The following is a 12,843-nucleotide window of genomic DNA, read 5'->3' on the forward strand; positions in this document are numbered from 1 at the left end:
TTTGCTAGTCTAAAGTGGCAAGGTCTCCAGCCCCCTTTCTTACTTGGTTGATCATGTGCAACCCTTTTTAGATTGTCCAATCTGATTAGAACGTTTACCGTATATTCTTCGAGGTTTGCACCCTCCGTCGATATCATATGTGCTCTTTCATTAGGATAACTTCCCATATAACCGGAAATGCTATACATTCCAGTTCTTACTAGTGATTGTTTATGCCTAAGACACTTGCAGTATTGTCAATTGAGGGATTTTTATCTCGATGAGCACTTGGCCGTAAATTAGGGAGTTTATGAAGCTACAGTTAATGCTTGTTTTCTAAAGTATTTGTGCACCACTGCCTCGGTCGGAGCTACTACTTCCACCTAAAAGAGACTACATTGATATGACAGATTGTGGTATCTGTTTATTACCGGATCTGCAGACTCTACCCGTTAAATTAATTTGGATTTGAAACTGAGCTAGGCTATTCTGAAAAGGGCATCACAACCCTTGACACTTCTATTTAAACAGTGGAATATTGTATCTGATTTTGTCCCATCAACGAATTATTTATGCTTAGTAACCAGATGCCATTGTCCATAAAAACGAAAATGTTTTAGATAGACCTTATATCTTACCACGGTAAGGCCTTATGATTATGCACCCAATTAAAAGCTAGTAGAAAGAAACGGTCGTGCACCCAAATATTTGTCAGGGAACATGAAGCCTTCGTTGTACCGCTGATCTATTTAATAAGATCCGTTGCGTGTTTGACACTGTGAGGAAGAGCCATACGATGGCAGGTGCTCACGTTAAGCATATCGTATTAATTCCCACCCTTTCCATAGCCTTGCGTCAACCTTCTTTTAGCTTAAAGATCACCATCGAAGCGTATACTCAAAATCAGGTAGTTGGTCCAACATTACACTGGATTGTTTAACACTGTGCCAAGGTGATAGTCTCGTTGCATTTGTTGACGTACTGTTCTTCGTCTCTGAGTTCGTTGGTGGGATGTGCTTTCCACCGCACAGGGACTCCATCGTAAACGATAGAATTCGCAATCGCTACTAATACCAAATGAGAGAAAGGCAAGAAGAAAGCCCCACGAGACTATCATCGTCATCTCACATGCAATTTTACCCCTCCTAGCGACCGTCAAGGTGTGATAGTAGCGTGCCGCGCCTACCACACCGAAGATCCTGGGTTCACGCCCCGGGCAAAGTAACACCTTAATTTTAGAAACAAGATATTTCAATTAGAAGAAATTTTTTCTAAGCGGGGTCGCCTCTCGGCAATGTTTGGCAAGCACTCCGAGTGTATTTCTGCCATGAAAGCTCTCGTCGAAAATTCATCTGCCTTGCAGTTGCCGTTCGGAGTCGGCATAAAACGAGTAGGTGCCGTCCCACCGATTTGTAGGAAAAACTAAAAAGGAGCACAACTGAAATTGGAAGAGCTCGGCCTAAAATCACTTCGGAGGTTATCGCGCCTAACATTTTTTTTAGCGCCTACCTAATCCAATTCGGAAACTTATAAAAAAATTATACATGGTGGGATTTGCCTCCGGGGATAGTTCCACTTTTAATTTTTCCTATAAATTGGCGGTATTGGACCTACATGTTTAATGCCGACTCTGAACGGTAGCTGCAAAGCAGATGAGTTTTAACTGAGAAGCTTTCAATGGCAGAAATACACTCGGAGTGTTGCCAAGCCACTGCCGAGGGGCGACTCAGTTTAGAATTACGCTACCAGCACCATGACGGCCGCCGGAAACTACCTCCTAGCAATCAAAGACATTCATCCTATCCGCATTAGCGGTGAATCCGATGTCAGATGCCCAGGCATGTAAATCTCGAAATGCCTCATCCACCAGGAATCGGATTATTAGCAAGCATTTGCCATTTCCACATTTGAGCATTTGTTTGATGACTAGCGTCCAAAGAAAAGGTTGCGTTATGCCGCTGCTCAATGATATTCTGGACTCATATAGTGATAATTGAGCACGGAAGAGAGCAATATTAGAAAACCTGCAGGAAGATCGGTGATGCAGAAAAAGTTTTTTGCGCCAAGCAGTCATATCAGATTTATATATTTTTTTTGTATTATTATAACCTTATCCTCTGCACCTTACTTCCGATTTCATCTCTGATTCCGGCTCCGATTCCGATAATGCAATGTAAGTTCGACTCCAGTTCATTGAAGTCCAGTTTAATTTTCTGTAACATCTTGCGACGTGTTAAGTTAGCAGACGAAACAGAGAAAATGGTTAACTGAATTTTCTGCAGGTCTTGCGACTGTTAAGAGAATTTTCTGTACGTCTTGCGTCAAATAAGCACAAGTGGCAATAAAACAGCTATTGCTTCAACCAACTGCTTGTGTAAATATTATTGTACAATATTCACTGATTTTGATCAATATTTTAACTGCGCAATATCTTATTTATTGCCGGTATGAGCAGAAAAGCTTTTCGACAATTTGCTCTCAAATCGAATTGACATCCGTTAACCCTCCGATTAGCGGTGAGTAAATTCAACACATCTTAGCGTTGTCGTCTGGCCAGACGAAATTTAACACTTTGAACTTTATCCACAAATATCTGAATTTTGAAGAGAACTCGTTGTTGTTGTTGTTGTTGTTGAAGCAGTGCTTCGCCCTACCTAATAGTTCCTACCGATCACAAATTGTCATCAATATCCTCTAACAGGAGTCCAAGAAAACTTCCTGTTTCAACAGGGGTGGACCATAAGGAAAGGGGTGTTAGAGGCGTTGGTTCCACATTACAATTAAAGAGATGGTTTGTGATATGTGGGGACACATTGCAAGCGGGGCATAAATTTTGTATGTCGGGGTTGATTCTGGATAGGTAGGAGTTTAAACTGTTACAGTATCCAGAAAGAAGTTGAGCTAGAGTGACTCCCTTTTCCTTGGGGAGTATGCGTTCCTCTTCCGAAAGTTTTGCGTACTGCTCTTTGAGTACTGGATTCACCGGGCATTCTTGGCATAAAGGTCCGACGCCTGTTTGTGGTGTTCACTGAGGACCTGCTTGTGTTTTTTTTTTGCTCCATACGGCTGAGTTCTCAGGTGCCGTATTTCCTCATAATGCTTACGGAGATGATTTATTAAGCCCCCAGGCGGCGTTGGCTCATCAATCAGATGCCTGTTGGGATGCCCAGGTTTCTGGGTATTCAACAGGATCTGTTTGGTTAGCATCTCATTTCTCTACCTGATGGGGAGTATTCTCGCCTCATTATGTAGATGGTGTTCTGGGGACATAAGAAGACAGCCCGTGGCGGTTCTGAGAGCAGTATTTTGGCAGGCCTGTAGCTTCTTCCAGTGGGTAGTTTTTAGGCTTGGCTGGCCAATTGCTTTGTATGTGGTAATGAGAGTTTCTTTGTCTTTTCCCCAAGTACTGCCAGCAAGGGATTTGAGGATTTTATTACGGCTCTGTATTTTCGGTACAATTGCGGCTGCATGCTCACCAAAATGTAGATCCTGATCAAACGTCACACCCCAGATTTTGGGTGTAGGTCAGTCAGTAGCGTAGTGCCATCGACGTGGATGTTCAAAATGGTCACCATTTGGGACGTCCATGTTGTAAATAAGGTCGCGGAGGATTTAGTCGGTGATAGTGCCAGGTTTCGCGAGGCGAAAAAACTGGAGAGCAGGGAGGTAGCCGTTAATTCTGTTGCAAAGCTTATCGATCTGTAGGCCTGGGCCTGTGGCTATTATTGTGCAGTCATCGGCGTTGGGAACGAGAGTAACTCGTTCTGGTGGCGAAGGTAGCTTAGATATGTCTGGGCCCACTACTTTGGCGGTGATGGTAATTGGTGACGGGCTGAATTTATGTTTATGTGCGTATCTGTTGGCCCTCCTTCTACCTTTGTCGACCGTAGAATGCATTTATATTGTCGGCAGAAAGCGCTCGCGCATTTTTTCGCATCCGACAGCACTTTATCGCCAAAGGCGATGGAAACTTTGTCATTGTGCCTAGACGGTGTTATGGTACGCATTTTCTAAGGGAAGCAGCAAGGAAGGCGGTCGGCATGATGTGTTGGTGCACAGTGGCTAGTCATTGTCGGCTGGGGCGGGTCCTTGCCAACCTTACTGTTCCTGCGCCATAAATAGAAAAAAATTCCTATCATGCCTATCAAAAAACTCAGCTGTCAGATTAAAAAAAAAACTGACAGAATTCAAGATAAAACAACATCCGGCCGAACCGGATGTCACGGACAGACCGTTAACATTCAAAAATTTCAAATTCAAAAAAAAGTAACGCAAAAAAAATCGTACCGGAAACGACCGGTTATTAACTGTTGAAAATTAAAATACAAAAAAAAGCTGAAAATTAAAAAAAAGAAGAAACAGAACTGGGCCGAATATACAGAGGGGCGCCGCGGGTGTTGTTGCGACGCCCGGTGCTTAGCCCACCCGCAAAAACCATGGCCACCGACGCACTTAAATTTCGGTGGCCCCTTACCTGGTAACCCTACGTGCCTTCTAAGTAAATGGTGACGCCAGCATTCCCATATTATTTACAAGTTTATTCAGATTTCATTATTACTATCGTATGTATGCTATAAAAGAAATATTTCAAGCTATTCCTATATTTATGTCACCCCCTATTGCTTGACAAGGGTTATAAGTGCTTGGTGTGAGAAAAAAAAATTGTAAATAAATGTGCTTATGAATAGTAGATATATTACATACAAAGTAAAAATTTGGTTAAGTGCCCTTTTTCTTTTCATTCACAAACCTATTTTAGGGCTACAACGTTTGGATACAAATTCCGATAATTGGGGCGCCCTTACAAAATTAATATGTTGTTGTAGCTTATTTTTGAGTTTAACAAAATACCAATTCGGTATAACGCATTGTATAATGGCACTAATATATAATATGTACTAAGAAAATTGTTATAAACGCAACTAAGACTAATTTTGGGGTAAATCATACTCCTCGAAGAAAACGTAAACTGTTTTGCATTTACCAGTCAGTGCTGGTATTGTTTTGTTTTTTGTTCAACTAAGTCTTAAAAGAAAAGTAAATTAAAATAATAAAATGAAAGAGCAAAGAAAATAATTCAGAGTTGAAATGTTTCATGTATGTATATAATAATATTACTTGAATACGTATGAATTTATTTTTGACATATATTCATATGGAATGAAGCAATTTAAGTTCCACTGCAAATTTTATGATTTGTAAGTTAAGCTCGACAATGCATTCACTTCTTGAGTTGAGTTTGATGATGAAAAAAGCAATAAAGTAGATGCCATATTAATTATTCACAATTTACACGGGCATGCTGCAGTTAGCAAGATGGCAGTAAGTAATGAAAATTTGCATGTACTTTAATTTACATTAGGGGGACTCATGAAAGCATATAAACTTATAAGGTGTAAAATTATATCCATTTACACACGCTGTTATATGAACGCGCCTAGTAATACTCTTGATAAACTTGATTGTTTATCAGCTGTATTATTGCCAAACAAAATTTTTTTGATTGTTATACAAATTAAAAAATGCCAAGATTAAGTGAAAATCAAAACTAAAACGTCTTTGCTAAGATATTCTTGTAAATGACTTGCTGATGTTGGAGATTTCTGACGAAAATGCCTGCTGTAATGTCTGCAAGGTTGCATTCCTTTGAGTTTACCGCGTTTACACAATGAAATGTGCGCGTAAATTTATACAAATTGTGTAAATGATTTTTCATACAAAATTTGACAGTTCGTTTACGCACTAGATAAATTTATACGTTTACACACTTTATAAGGCATTTATACGGTTACATGAGTCCCCTTATTATCACTAAATTTAACAGTTTACTGATAAAGATTATAGAAAATAGTATATTTTTTGTTGATAATGTAAATTAATTTGCATTACTCGTTAATTGCATCCCTTAATATAAATTTAATGCGTTTTAACTGATAATGCAACTGAATTTGAATTACCAATGAATCTTTATTCCTTACAGAAACAATATCAATACCCCTGGCTCATTCCAAAAACATATCCGCAACAATTGCATTAATTAAGAGTAATAGTAAAATTTTACTGTAACGCAAAGCAAATGTTAATACCTGAAACTTTTTTTTTTTTTTTTTTCACAGGCAGTACAAATTGCCTACCTATGACCATTAAGATATGTTTTGTGTTTTTTTTTTTTTTTTTGCTTCTAAGTTAATTAGACCTCTTTACTTAACTTTACGTTACGTCTACTTTTTTTTTTTTTTGCATGGTATAATAGGTTAACTTTACTACAAGTGGATGCAGCTTGCTCACCTTAACTTAAGTATATGCATGTATGTATGTATTACGTGTTAGGATTCTATACTAGGGTGATAGACTTAAATTTGAATATCTTTGTATATTAACAATATATGATGTTGCAGAGTCAAAAAAAAAATTAAAGAACAAGGTTGAGGCTACAAATACGTATATTTAGTTCAGTATTGGAACGAACTCACCGCTTTAACCGCTGATATTCGTTGTCGCAATTGGGATGGCCACAGGCCTATATTCGCTGCCCTGTGGTTGTTATTGCAGCTGGTATTATTGTAGCCCGTATGGTCGTAGCTGATAAGGTTGCGGCTAATATTGTTATAGCCGGTATGGTCGTAGCTGATAAGGTTGCGGCTAATATTGTTATAGCCGGTATGGTCGTAGCTGATAAGGATGCGGCTAATATTGTTGTCGGTGGTACCGCCTAGTGGTTTGCGCTCGTGGTTGGCGCTAATGAAGGGGTTGGGGGAGGTACTACCGATGGTGATGCCCGTGATAATAGTAGGTGCCGTTGGTGGTGGTTGGCGCTTCGGGTCGAGGTAACCGAGCGAACCGGGTGGCGATTTAGCTTCGTGCTACCCTTTTACGAGCCGGATGACTTGGCTATTTTGGCGTTGATTGTATTACACGGCAGCGTACTGCTGGCCCTGGAGGCGGAGGTGGTGTCGGACGCTTTTCCGCAGGTGGTAGTGTTCTTCGTAAACGTAGAGGAAGGGGTTTATCTCACTAGGTGTGACTGCGAGCGCCGACCTACTTCAACTGGATCTTGTATCCACACAACACAACTGGTGCAAGGTTTATTACCACCCAAAATAGACGCGTAGAAACGAGATTTGTCGGAAAGAACGATTTCGGTGCTTTGCGCTATCGACTTTTTCCTAGTTTCTGGACAATTACCTGCTTACGCGCACAGCCGGCGAGGATGTTTTGTGATTAGTTGAGTATCGTTGGGGATGCGCAGTGAGCAATAAGGTTATCAAAGCAGTATAGTTGAGTATCGTTGGGGATGCAAAGTGAGCAATAAGTTTACTAAAGCTGTATATTAGCGGAGCTTGACGTCTTTGCTACTGAAGTTATGCCCCTAGATGTTATATATTCCCATTTGTATAATTGTAGGGCCGCCAAAATTTCGCTCACGCAATTTTCCACCTTTCCTCTTTTTTTTCTTGCCGGAAACTCATGGCAATTTTCCGCTAGTGATTGCCGGTCTGTTTTTTTTCTTGTTTTTCGATACTTTTATCGCAACTTTCGCCCCATCACTAGGTGTGTTCACGCGAATACGCTCCCAAGTGGACCGTAACCGTAGACCGTAGCAGCAGACCCTAACAACGGATTCGATAGGGACTTTACGGTGGACCAAAGTTTACCTATACCGGCAGAGAGGTTACAATCGCTAAGGTGCTCCTCCCATTTCGCACGCTTGTGTTCATCCACAAGCAATCTGATGCGTTGTTTTATATCCCTTATTTGGGGGTCACCGGGATCGAGGTGTCTTATTAGGTCACGTTTTCTCGCTAAACTTGCGGCCTCCACCGGAAAGTGGAGCCGAATTTCGGGAATTCTACGGGCACGAATGAAGCGAGCCGAGGCGGATTCAATGACCTTGCGGAAAGCACGCTCCCCTTGGTGGGCATCAGTCGTGATAGGAAGGGCAGCAAAGCGGTTGTCTGTAAATGATTTGTATTCGTCCCACTTTCCTTTTTTAAAGTTTGTGAAAGTACGTTTTTCTGTGGCAATCAAGTCGGCGTTACGCTCGAGCGAAATAAGTATGCATAGGCAGGTGGTCGGATGCCAATGTTACCGTCGGCTGCCAGTTGACGCAGTTTACGAGTTCTGCGCTCACGATTGATATATCCAGCGAACTGTGACAGCATCCTGCCATACGTGTGGGGGCATCTCCATTTATTGTGCAGAACGTCGTTTCTTTTATTTGATCCGCCAACATCTCACCCCTACTGTCCGCCCGCAAGTTTGAATGCCATAGATCATGATGGGCATTATCGCCTAAGATAATGCGATTGTTGCCAGTGAGTAAGGCGCTGATATTAGGGCAGTATCCACTGGAGCAACAGGTGGCAGGAGGGATGTAGATGTTGATGATTTCTAGGTTTGCATCGCCTGACCAGACAGATAAGCCTTGACGTTCTAAGACACTGTCCCTGCGGCCGATGTCATGATCTCATGTATGATATTGCACAGAGTTATGTATGGTAAACGCGAGGCCGCCTCCATTACCCAGAACAGGTCTGCAGAGCAGATCTTGCTGTGAGTTTAGTCTCTTGAATCGCAGCAATGCGGATGTTGTGCCGCTTCATGAAATCGACTATCTCCGTGATCTTCCCAGTTAATCCATTACAATTTAACTGCAGAATTCTGAAGTGCATGGGGGGAGACGTCGTCACTCTGGGAGTAAGTGACGGGTGACTACGCCTGGGTTGTGGAAGGCCAGGACGCAACAGCTGTTGGGGCCCTGGGACTGGACGTCCTTGGGTAAGCATTGGGGTACCCGGTGTATTTGGGTATGCGGCCTGGCAACATGGCGCAATGAAACCCGTCGGGGGGTTGCCGTCGCGGAGACCAGAACATCTAGGAAAGTGGCACCGTCCATGTTACGAACTGCATTGGGCGGATGTCGCAAACATATATATTCTGTGCTGGCAAACGGTGCAAAGGGAGGTAGGGACTAAGAGTCTGTTTCCCTGTCCTACACAATTGCTGCCGGAAAAGAGGAGGGGAGAAGACGGGGGCAGGGGCTGATGCTCGGCATTGCTCCCGACTCTACTACGAAGATTGTAGGTATGAGTGGGAGCAGCCGTATGAGCTGGTGGCGCCGTGGGGCGCGAGCAGCAACTGGTGCTTGTTGTGGCTTGCTGAGCAGCGTGGTTGCTGGAAGGTATGGGGGGGGGGGGGGGGGGGGGGGGGGGGGCGCTGAGGCGTAGACTACGGGACGCCCTAGGGCGTGAACAGCAAGGAGGAAAAGGTTTATGGAAGTTACGTGGACGTCTGGTTTTGGGATCTAGCCCAGAACAAACTGTCCGATACAACCATCCCTTACACGAGACACACTGATAAGAGTATGACCGTCCTAAAAAGATTCTTTTCCGGCAGATGCAGCAAAACCATGAAATGACAGTCCTTGGTCGGGAAAAATCCCAAATCGCTCCGGTACATAGAACCGACTGCCTTGGGAAGCGAAGAGAACTCGTCGCCGCACACTGTGATTACCCAGAAATAAGTTTGAATTTTTTATACTCAGTTGAGCAGAGCTCACAGAGTATATTAAGTTTGATTGGATAACGGTTGGTTGTACATATATAAAGGAATCGAGATAGATATAGACTTCCATATATCAAAATAATCAGGATCGAAAAAAAAATTGATTGAGCCATGTCCGTCCGTCCGTCCGTCCGTCCGTCCGTTAACACGATAACTTGAGTAAATTTTGAAGTATCTTAATGAAATTCGGTGTGTGGGTTCCTGAGCACTCATCTCAGATCGCTATTTAAAATGAACGATATCGGACCATAACCACGCCCACTTTTTCGATATCGAAAATTTCGAAAAACCGAAAAATTGCGATAATTCATTACAAAAGACAGATAAAGCGACGAAACTTGGTAGATGAGTTGAACTTATGACGCAAAATAGAAAATTAGTAAAATTTTGGACAAAGGGCGTGGCACCGCCCACTTTTAAAAGAAGGTAATTTAAAACTTTTGCAAGCTGTAATTTGGCAGTCGTTGAAGATATCATGGTGAAATTTGGCAGGAACGTTACTCCTATTACTATATGTACGCTTAATAAAAACTAGCAAAATCGGAGGAGGACCACGCCCACTTTTTAAAAAAAAAATTTGTTTAAGTAAAATTTTAACAAAAAATTGAATATCTTTACAGAATATAAGTAAATTATGTCAACATTCAACTCCAGTAATGATATAGTGCAACAAATTACAAAAATAAAAGAAAATTTCAAAATGGGCGTGACTCCGCCCTTTTTCATTTAATTTGTCTAGGATACTTTTAACGCCATAAGTCGAACAAAAATTAACCAATCCTTTTGACATTTGGTAGGGGCATAGATTTTATGACGTTAACTCTTTTCTGTGAAAATGGGCGAAATCGGTTGATGCCACGCCCAGTTTTTATAGACAGTCGTCCGTCTGTCCTTCCGCATGGCCGTTAACTCGATAACTTGAGCAAAAATCGACATATCTTTAATGAACTTAGTTCACGTGCTTACTTGAACTCACTTTATCTTGGTATGAAAAATTAACGAAATCCTCCTATGACCACGCCCACTTTTTCGATATCGAAAATTACGAAAAATGAAAAAAATCCCATAATTCTATACCAAATACGAAAAAGGGATGAAACATGGTAAGGTAATTGGACTGTTTTATTGAAGCGAAATATAACTTTAGAAAAAACTTTATAAAATGGTTGTGACACCTACCATATTAAGTAGAAGAAAATGAAAAATTTCTGCAGGGCGAAATAAAAAACCCTTAAAATCTTGGCAGGTATTACATATATAAATAAATTAGCGGTATCCAACAGATGATGTTCTGGGTCACCCTGGTCCACATTTTGGTCGATATCTGGAAAACGCCTTCACATATACAACTACCACCACTCCCTTTTAAAATACTCATTAACTCCTTTCGTTTGATACCCATATTGCACAAACGAATTCTAGAGTCACCCCTGGCCCACCTTTATGGCGATATCTCTAAACGGCGTCCACCTATGGAACTAAGGATTACTCCCTTTTAAAATACTTATTAACATCTTTCTTTTGATACCCATATTGTACAAACAAATTCTAGAGTCACCCCTGGTCCACCTTTATGGCGATATTTCGAAAATGCGACCATCTATACAACAACCACCACTCCCTTTTAAAACCCTCATTAATACCTTTAATTTGATACCCATATCGTATAAACACATTCTAGAGTCACCCCTGGCCCACCTTTATGACGATATTTCGAAACGGCGTCCACCTATAGAACTAAGGCCCACTCCCTTTTAAAATACTCATTAACACCTTTCATTTGATACCCATATCGTACAAACATATTCTAAAGTCACCCCTGTAGTGGAATTCACTAACTTATAACGATGCGATTTGTCGAGATTTTAATTAACGATTTTGTCGCTTGCCTTATCGATTGTACTATTCACTAACTTAGTTTTAAAGACTCGCAATAAATAACATTTAAAATAGTAGAAAGGTGGCAGCACAGCTTAACGAAACCTAAAAAATGCGAAAAGCACAAAAGGAATGCCAAAAATAAACAAATTCCCTATACTAACTGCTTTTAAAAGTTATTATTGTGCAAGTTTTGAGATACAGTTTGCGTTATCAACAAAAGGTAAGTAAATGCGGAATTAATTTCATATTTCTCGACATAACAAATTTCTCATATTAAAAAAGAATGGCGTCATCAATTAATACCAATCAAAGGAGAAGCCGTACCACAGCCGAGTAGTTAAGTCGAATGGTGGACTTTTTTTATGGAAACTCCGGGATTAGCGGGTTATTGATATTGTTTGATAGTGATATTGTTAAGTTTGACGATACCGAATCGAAGTTTTTACTACCAAAGTAGCTATTTTTTAAAATAATTTCCAAAGGAAATCGATCTATGTAAACGAATGAATGAATTTTTTACATTCAAATAAATGTATTATGTATAAAATTGAGCTGTGTTAAAACCTCATAAGCATTTATTTTAATTTTAAAGGACACGAAGTTCGTTTCTATTGAAATGATATTGTTAGGTTTGACTGTTCGGTATGATGGAAGTTTTCGCTACCAATGTAGACCAAATATAAAACAAAATGCCAAAATGTTTGCTTTACATTCCTGTAGATTTTTTTATTTATAAGTTTGTTAAGTCTTTACTTAAGTATAGTAATTAGCAATAAGTCGGTCTTGAACACGTTTCGCTATTGAAGAGGGTGCGCCTTGATTAACATTGCTATCACTTGGGCTTTGATCTAAGTATTCAGTGTCAGGCTCGTGTATGGGTTCACTTAATCGGATGTTATGCAACACTGCGCATGCGTTAACTATTCTACCAGTAAATCCATGATAAAACAAAGGAGTCCTTTGCTGTGATAGGCATCGCCATGTTCCTTTGAGAACACCAAAAAGTATCTCGACTGGGTTTCGAGCTTTACACAATGCCTTATTGTACCGAAATTTTGGGCTCCCCTCTGGTTGGTTAGGTAAAGGAGTCATCAGCCAGGGTTATAAAGGGTATCCAGAGTCACTTGCAAGTAGTTTTGTGTGCGATTTTATTTTCTGGGAAATTTCAGTGCATTAAACACACTTACCTATCAAAAACATGTTGCGGCTACCATTTTCAAAATTTCTCTGCATCACTCTCCGTACTTCAGAGGAGCTCCAGATAAACGCATCATGCCTTGCTCCTGGCAATTTAGCATTGACATTCAATATCTTTAGGTTGGGGTCACAAATCTGTATATAAAAATATATTATAGTCAAAAAAGTACAATACATTTCTTTGAATTATTGCTTTTACCATTTGTACATTTATTGAATGGT

Source organism: Eurosta solidaginis, chromosome 4 (assembly GCF_040869045.1).
Source record: "Eurosta solidaginis isolate ZX-2024a chromosome 4, ASM4086904v1, whole genome shotgun sequence".
NCBI classification, from domain to species: domain Eukaryota; kingdom Metazoa; phylum Arthropoda; class Insecta; order Diptera; family Tephritidae; genus Eurosta; species Eurosta solidaginis.